Source organism: Penaeus japonicus, unplaced genomic scaffold (genome assembly GCF_977035675.1).
Source record: "Penaeus japonicus unplaced genomic scaffold, GWHDUDI00000001_assembly GWHDUDI00000029, whole genome shotgun sequence".
NCBI lineage: Eukaryota > Metazoa > Arthropoda > Malacostraca > Decapoda > Penaeidae > Penaeus > Penaeus japonicus.
Genome location: NW_028234431.1, coordinates 20,558,072 through 20,565,571, shown reverse-complemented (window position 1 = coordinate 20,565,571; position 7,500 = coordinate 20,558,072). Strand labels below are relative to the sequence as shown.

The following is a 7,500-nucleotide window of genomic DNA, read 5'->3' as shown; positions in this document are numbered from 1 at the left end:
CGGTGATGGGATGGGATGGGATGTTCATGGTGTTTTGATGCAAATGGGGATGGTGATGGTATTGGTAGTGGTGGTGACATCATCAGCGGCGGTGGCAGTGGTTGAGTATAAGCTAGTTATGTTGTATATTGATTGTTGTAATGATTAGTGTGATAAGCATAGTCAGTGATAAAGAAATCAATGATTAGCACTGATACTAACAATTGTTTATTATGTTTGTGTGATGTAGACAAGGTACACGTGCGTGTGATTAAACGTGTTTGTTTGCGTTTCAATTTTCACCTCTCTCTTCTCCCTTCTCGTTTTCGCCATCATTTCTCTCCCGGCATGATTATATATTTGCTCGGGAAATGAAGGGGCTCGTAACGTGTCTTCGCTGGCAACGTGTTTTGGCAGCTGCTGATGAAGCCGTCCTTCCGCGCGATATAGTCTTACTCCGAATAATGAGCTGAGACGCAGGTCACGTAGAGCTCGTGTGACCTGTCTTGGCCTAGTTCTGTTTTATTTTTTCTTTATTGGTATTATTGTGATTGTTCGTTCTGCAGAATTGGTTTCAGTTGGGTTTGTGTGTGTGTGTGTGTGTGTGTGTGTGTGTGTGTGTGTGTGTGTGTGTGTGTGTGTGTGTGTTTATAAAGAAGCTCTATGTGTTTGTCCAATATACTATGTGACCGTAAATAAGAAATGGTATTTATCTGTGTTCTCGGGAGGCCATGCTTCAGTAATTGACGCCTCCTTTTCTCTGCGTAATATATTTTCCCTCTTTTTCTTCCTCGTGCCCCTTCTGGCCTCCACCCCTCCCCTCCCCTCCCCTCCCCTCCCCCCATTCATTATATTCCGTCTTCCTTCCCCTTTCCTCTTGGCATCCTTATTGGCGGCTTCCTCCTGTTCTCTTGTTCTCTTTTCTGCCTATCTCTCTTGTTCCCGGTTCTTGCTGGTGTATTTTTTTCTTGATGTTGGAATTGACGTTGTTATTCTTGTGATAAGGGCCATTATTATTTCATGTGGTTGTTATTGTCACTTATTTTTGTTGTTATTATTATTATTTTATAATTTCTGTTATCATTACTATTATTATTACTATTAAAATTGTTATAATTATTATCAATATTTACTATCAATATTACTGTTATTACTATTACTACTATTATTATTATTATAATTACTATTATTACTACTACCATTGTTATTATTTTGTTCATCATCACCATCGTCATGATGATGATGATAAAAAAACGGCAATTACTCCTTTTAAAGCTTATTTTTTTACCTGAATAATTGAATCTGCAAATTAGGCTATTTATTCTATGCAAAAACAGGCAAATTTGCACATTTTCATTTACATCGGGTCTGAATAAAACATCATCAATAAATTCACGTAGTTCTGTGTGGTAGTAGCGAGGTCTTTTATATGTATAATTATGTACATTTCTAAAAGACTCTAATTAGTTCATGTTGTAAATTCTACAGCATTCTTCGAGTTCTTGAAAAATAATTTTATTTTTTTCTTGCATCACTGAATCCAGCTGGAAAAATAGGTATATTTGAAAATTGTATTACCCAAGTGACATTTTGGGAAAAAAAATGCCCAGGAACAAGATGCAGTGAAGAATTTATCGTGAAAGGCAAAACTCTCTACAGTGTCAATACAATGTCAGAAAAATCACTATACACATTATAGGTTTACTGAAGAAAGACAACAGTAACGGAATCACTTATAGTTCAGAGCTGAAGATGAAATCCAGGAAGATTTTTAAGCAGTTTTGTGTAGTGTTTTAGTCATATTATCATTATTATAATTGTAATTGTAATTTCAATGATTAATGTTCTTATCCTCCTCTTCTTCCTCTCTTGCTTCTTCTCTATCGTCCATTCTTCCTTCCTCCTCCTCCTCCTCCTCCTCCTCCTACTCCTCCTCCTCCTACTCCTCCTACTTCTCCTCCTACTCCTCCTACTTCTCCTCCTCTTCTTCCATCTCCACCACCACTACATTTTCCGAATCCAAGTCCTCCCAGTCTTCCTCCTCCCTCCCCTCGTCCCACTTCCACTCATCTTCCTCTTTCCTCCCCCCTTCCCTCCTCTTATTCTTTATGTCCTTTCCCTCCTCTCGTGAAGAATACGGCTGCATTGCGGCAGGATAATGTTTGGCTCTCATTATGGCATCACTCGGACTTGACCATTGTGGGCCGCTTATGCATTTTTATCCATTATTATTTTTAGATTTTTTTCTTTATTTCTTTATTTTTCGTGTTATCTTTCCTTCTTCGGTCAAAGGTCAGATCAAGCCAATGGGAGGAGGGGGCGAAGCGCCCGGTGGTTGTTAATATCCGGAGATAAGATAAGATAAGTAGGACCTGAGGGGACCAGAGGTGATTCCTGAAACTCCTTTTATCTCAGTCTCTCGGGCGCTGGCTAGCGGAAGGGGGAAGGGGGGGGGGAGGCTTTCTTAGGACTCGTTTCAGACTGGTAAGGTGTCTTGAAGGTGGGTGGTTTAAGGAAGGGAGGAGGGGAAAGGGGGGAATGGCGAAGAGGACTTGTGTGTTAGGAAGGGGAAAGGGATGTATGTATGTGTACGTGTGTGTGTGCTTGTGTATGTGTAGGTGTTGGTCTGTATCTGTGTATTTCGTCCGAATGTCCAGTGCATGTATATCTTAGTGCATGTGTATCGTACATAAAATGGAATATGCACTTGCGTGTTCATGACAGTAACATGTATTTTACCCTGCGAGTTGCAACAACCTGCGATTGATCAGCCTGCCACAATGACTGCACAACACTGCACTATGAATCCCGACACGTCCTCCCGAAGGCCACGGGGCGATCTAGAGCGTATCCAAAAATGTCTGTCATTGTCAGAGTGAAAGAAGCGAGCGAAGAGGTGATGGCAAATCGCACTCACGCCATTTTGAGTGTTGTTATTACGTATTTTTTGTTCACGTCTCTTTGTCCTTTTACTGGATGCGGAAGTATTTGTTTATTTATGTATTATCATCATTACTCTAGAAACAACGCTTTTATTCTTTAACCTAAAGTACAAAGAGGTAGAGAATAAAAAAGAAAAGAGAGAGAGAGAGAGAGAGAGAGAGAGAGAGAGAGAGAGAGAGAGAGAGAGAGAGAGAGAGAGAGAGAGAGAGAGAGAGACAGATAGAGAGAGACAGAGAGAGACAGAGAGACAGAAAGAGAGACAGAGACAGACAGAGAAAGAATAATAAAATTACAAGGCTAAAAAGAAAAGATTCAAGTAGGAATGGGAATGGAATTAGGCCAAGACCGCAGGAGCCGATTCCCAGAAAGTATTTGGAACTTGTGATTGAGATACTTGTGTTCTTCTTCATCCTTATTGGGCGAAGCTTGTGGTATTTTCATTCGTTTTTCTCCCGTTATTCTCTCTCTCTCTCTCTCTCTCTCTCTCTCTCTCTCTCTCTCTCTCTCTCTCTCTCTCTCTCTCTCTCTCTCTCTCTCTTCTTATTCGTTATTTGTGTGTTTTTGTCTTTTTGTATTCAATCACATGTTTTTTTCTTTCTATTTAATTTTCTTTGTTCTGCTCATTCCTTTCATATTTTCCCATTTGTTTTGCTGATGTCTTTTCTAATCTCCTGTCAGTTTTGTTTAGTTGTTTTATATATCCATGTTTTTTTCATATCTAATTTGTTTCTTCTTCTTATCTATATTCGTTTTTTTTTTTATCATGTTTCCCCTCCCTTTTGTTTCCTTCCTACCACCTTCTCGGATATTGATCTTACAGACGGAAACTCATCATAACTTGAGATGTACTTGGAGGATTGAGGGAGGAGAGAGGGAGAGAGGTGGGGGAGGGAGAGGGAGTGAGAGGAGGAGGAAGAGAGAGGGAGGGGGAGTGGAAGGGGAAGGGAAGGGAAGGGGAAGGGGAAGGGGAAGGGAAAGGGGAAGGGGAAGGGGAAGAAGAGGGAGTGAGAGGAGGAGAGAAAGGAAGGGAAAGGAGAAGGAAGAGAATGGGAGAGGGAGGGCGAAGGAAAAGTATGAGAATGGAAGTAGTAGTCAGAGACATCAAGAGAAAGAGAGAAAGGATGTGGGGTGAGAAAGATGAAGAGGAAGAAAGAGAGAGAAAGAGATAACTCGTGCAGGAATTGCAGTTGGTGCAGCATTGACCCTGGACGGAGGCGTATCTATGTTGCAAAGTCACGCATGACCAAAAGCTGTTACTATCGTTACGTCAATAGTTAGTGTCGTTATTGTTACTAGTATTTTTAGAACAGTGGAAATTGTTCTTGCTTGTATTTATGTAATCTAGCCATTACTGTAGCCGTTCTTCTGTTGCTGTGACGGGTATTTAGTGCGGGTGATGTAATTTTTGTATTTCATATTGAGATTATATTATATTTCTTTCACCTTTGTATACTTTGCTTTCACACGCACACAACCCGTAAGCGCACCACACACGCGCACGCACACACACACACACACACACACACACACACACACACACACACACACACACACACACACACACACACACACACACACACACACACACACACACCTATCTCGATCTTGTGCCTACGTCGGGACTGTAGCATAACCGTGACTGCATTGTGATTTTGCTCCTCCACCAGTCCGTGACAGTGCCAAATTTTAGTGACTGGATCGGTCACGCCTCTCCTCCGAATGTCATGCATTCAGGCACGCACCGCTCGTGGTATTTTGACTTCTCTCTCTCTCTCTCTCTCCCTCTCCCTCTCCCTCCCCCCCTCCCCCTCCCCCTCCCCTTCCCCTCCCCCTCCCTCTCCCCCTCCATCCCTCCCCCTGCCTTTCCCTATCCCTATCCCTATCCATCTCTCTCTCACTCTCTCTCTCTCTCTCTCTCTCTCTCTCTCTCTCCCTCTCCTCCTCCTCCTCTCTCTCTCTCTCTCTCTCTCTCTCTCTCTCTCTCTCTCTCTCTCCCTCTCTCTCTCTCTCTCTCTCTCTCTCTCTCTCTCTCTCTCTCTCCCCCCTCTCTCTCTCTTTCTCTCTCTCTTTCTCTCTCTCTCTCTGATATGTGTGCTAGTGCATGTGCGTGTGCGCATAGGTGTATATGTTTATGTGTATGTATATGTATATGTATATGTATGTGGATGTGTATGTGTCGAGAGAGAGAGAGGGGGACGACATGTCTTCCTAAATAAGAAATGATGTTTTACTGTTTCCTTAGGGAGGGAGGGGTGGTGGGGGAGAACGTGACGAAGCGAAATTAGCGAAACTACGAGAAATCGTGATTATTCTCGCATGATAACTGGAGAGTGAAGATTATGACGAGCGGAATAATTATCCGGCATTATATCTTGGCTCCTTATCGCGCTGGAGGACGAGTGCGAGATGAAAGACCGAGTGCGAGCCTCGAGGGCGTCTGGAGAGAGATTTGACGTCCTTGAAAAAAATATTATAAATAGAATCAGCTTAATAAAAATCTTAGATCTTAGATTAACGATGAAGAATGGAGTGCGATCTAAAAGATACGATTTCAGATTGCGTGTGAGATGATGTTGAATAAACGAGCGTGGGGCACTTTACGAAGAGCTGGAGGAAGACGACATTCGCCTGCATGTAAATAGATTAAAAAAAAATATATATAGCCGATAGGAAATGTAATACCAGCATAAATCCCAATTAATTCACGGAAAAGCGCACGGGAGTGTGATAAAAACGCGCCGGTATCGATGTGTGTGCCTACGACTGGTCAAACAACTCGCGGCGAGGCTAATCCGATGACCCCTCCCTCCGTCACGACATCGAAGGGGGGAGGGGGGAGGTGGGGAGAGAGGGGGGTATGAGGAGGGGGAGAGGTTGGGCGTTAGGGAAGGGGGGAAAGGGAGAGAAGGAGGGGTAAGGAGGTGGGGAGAGGTGGTAGAGATATCGTTCCTTATTGACCCATGGTGTATTTACTCAGGAGGGAGGGTTGGAGAGGGGAGGAAGAGGGAGGGAGGGAGGGAGGGAGAAAGGGGGGAGCGTAAGGAACAGATAGGGGGCGAAAGTGTGTCAGAGATAAAGATGAGAAAAAAATGGGAAGGGAATGAGGTTAAAGGTGATAAACAGTTCGTTAAAAAAGATAGGAGAGGGAGGGAGGTACGGTTGGATGGACAGTGAGAGGGAGTGCGTGTGTTAGTGAGTGAGAGAAAAAAAATAAAGCCAGTAAAAAGCCGTGTTAAAAATATTATGAAATAGAATGATATATCGATACCCCTCCCCCCAACCCCTCCCCAACGACCTTTGCCTTCGCCCTCAACCCTGTCATATGCAATATATTAGGCCCAACGCATGGGCAGACTGCTTAAAAGAGATCAGTGAAGTATTCAGGTCATGACTATGTTATAGAGGAAGGGGAGAGGGGACGGGAGGGAAAGAGGGCAATTCTTCCCTCTTCACCCCTCTTCCCTTCCCCACAATGTAGTGCCAGAGGGGAGGGTGAGTTATTGTCATCTTGACCCTCCCTCTCCATAGGCACAGGCGCGTTGCTTATCGTTCTGGAGTTCCGGTGGGTCACGGGGGAGGGGGAGTGGGGGTCAGGGGAGAATAGGCAAGAGGAAGTGGAGGGAGAGATAACGAGGAAAAATGTGTGGGGGAAGTGGAGTGGGGGGATGAAGTGGAGAAGGTAGAAAGGGAAAAGAATTGTTATTTTTATGTCACAATGTTACAGTGATTTGGGTTTGTATTTTTTTTTCTCTTTTCTCTTCTTCTGTTCTCTTCTCGTATTTCTCTCTCTCTCTCTCTCTCTCTCTCTCTCTCTCTCTCTCTCTCTCTCTCTCTCTCTCTCTCTCTCTCTCTCTCTCTCTCTCTCTCTCTCTCTCTCTCTCTCTCTCTCTTCTTTGCCCCTCCCTTCCTTCAGTCTTCCTTCTCTCTCTTCCCCTGCCCTTTCTCTCTTTTGATTTTATCTCTTATCTGTGTCTATCATTCACCCCCAGTGCCTCCTTCCCTCACTCCCTCACTCCATCCTTTCTCCCTCTCTCCCATCCTACCTCCTCCCTCCTCCCTTCTCCCTCCCTCCTCATTCCCCTCATTTACTTGCTTGTCCCATCACCCTGTCTGTCTCCCAGGCGACCCAAGCAAAAGGCGATCTCGGGAATGCACTGATGTGTTATGCCGCTGAAAGTGTCTTTTCTCCCGCGCGCTTGGCTTTTAAGTGTAATTCAGGAATGATTTATGAGAGGAGGAGGAGGAGGAGAAGGATATAAAAAGAGAAAAAAAAGTCGTGTTAAGAAATCTCAGGCCGGGAATAAGACTCGGGAGCTTAGGTCAATCATAATAAGATATCTGCAGAGGATCGAGCGAGCGAAACCTATAATCACATCTCGGACGGGATTGGTACACGCAGGATGAACACGGTACTTATTTTCTTCCTCTCCTTTCGTTTTCTTTATTATTATTATTGTTGTTGATGTTATTGTTATTATTATTTTTCTTGTACCTGATTTCACCTAAGTTTAGTGTGATTTGAGTGACATATTATTTTCTTATGAATTTTTTTTTGGGTGGGAAGAGTAAATAGATACG

General features: G+C 43.7%; 1 protein-coding gene across 4 annotated transcripts in view; it reads left to right on the top strand.

The window, feature by feature from the left end:
- The window catches only part of Oatp30B (Organic anion transporting polypeptide 30B), a 177,188-nt gene that overhangs the window by 119,940 nt on the left and 49,748 nt on the right, over positions 1 to 7,500 (top strand). The gene's annotated exons all lie outside the window — the stretch shown is intronic.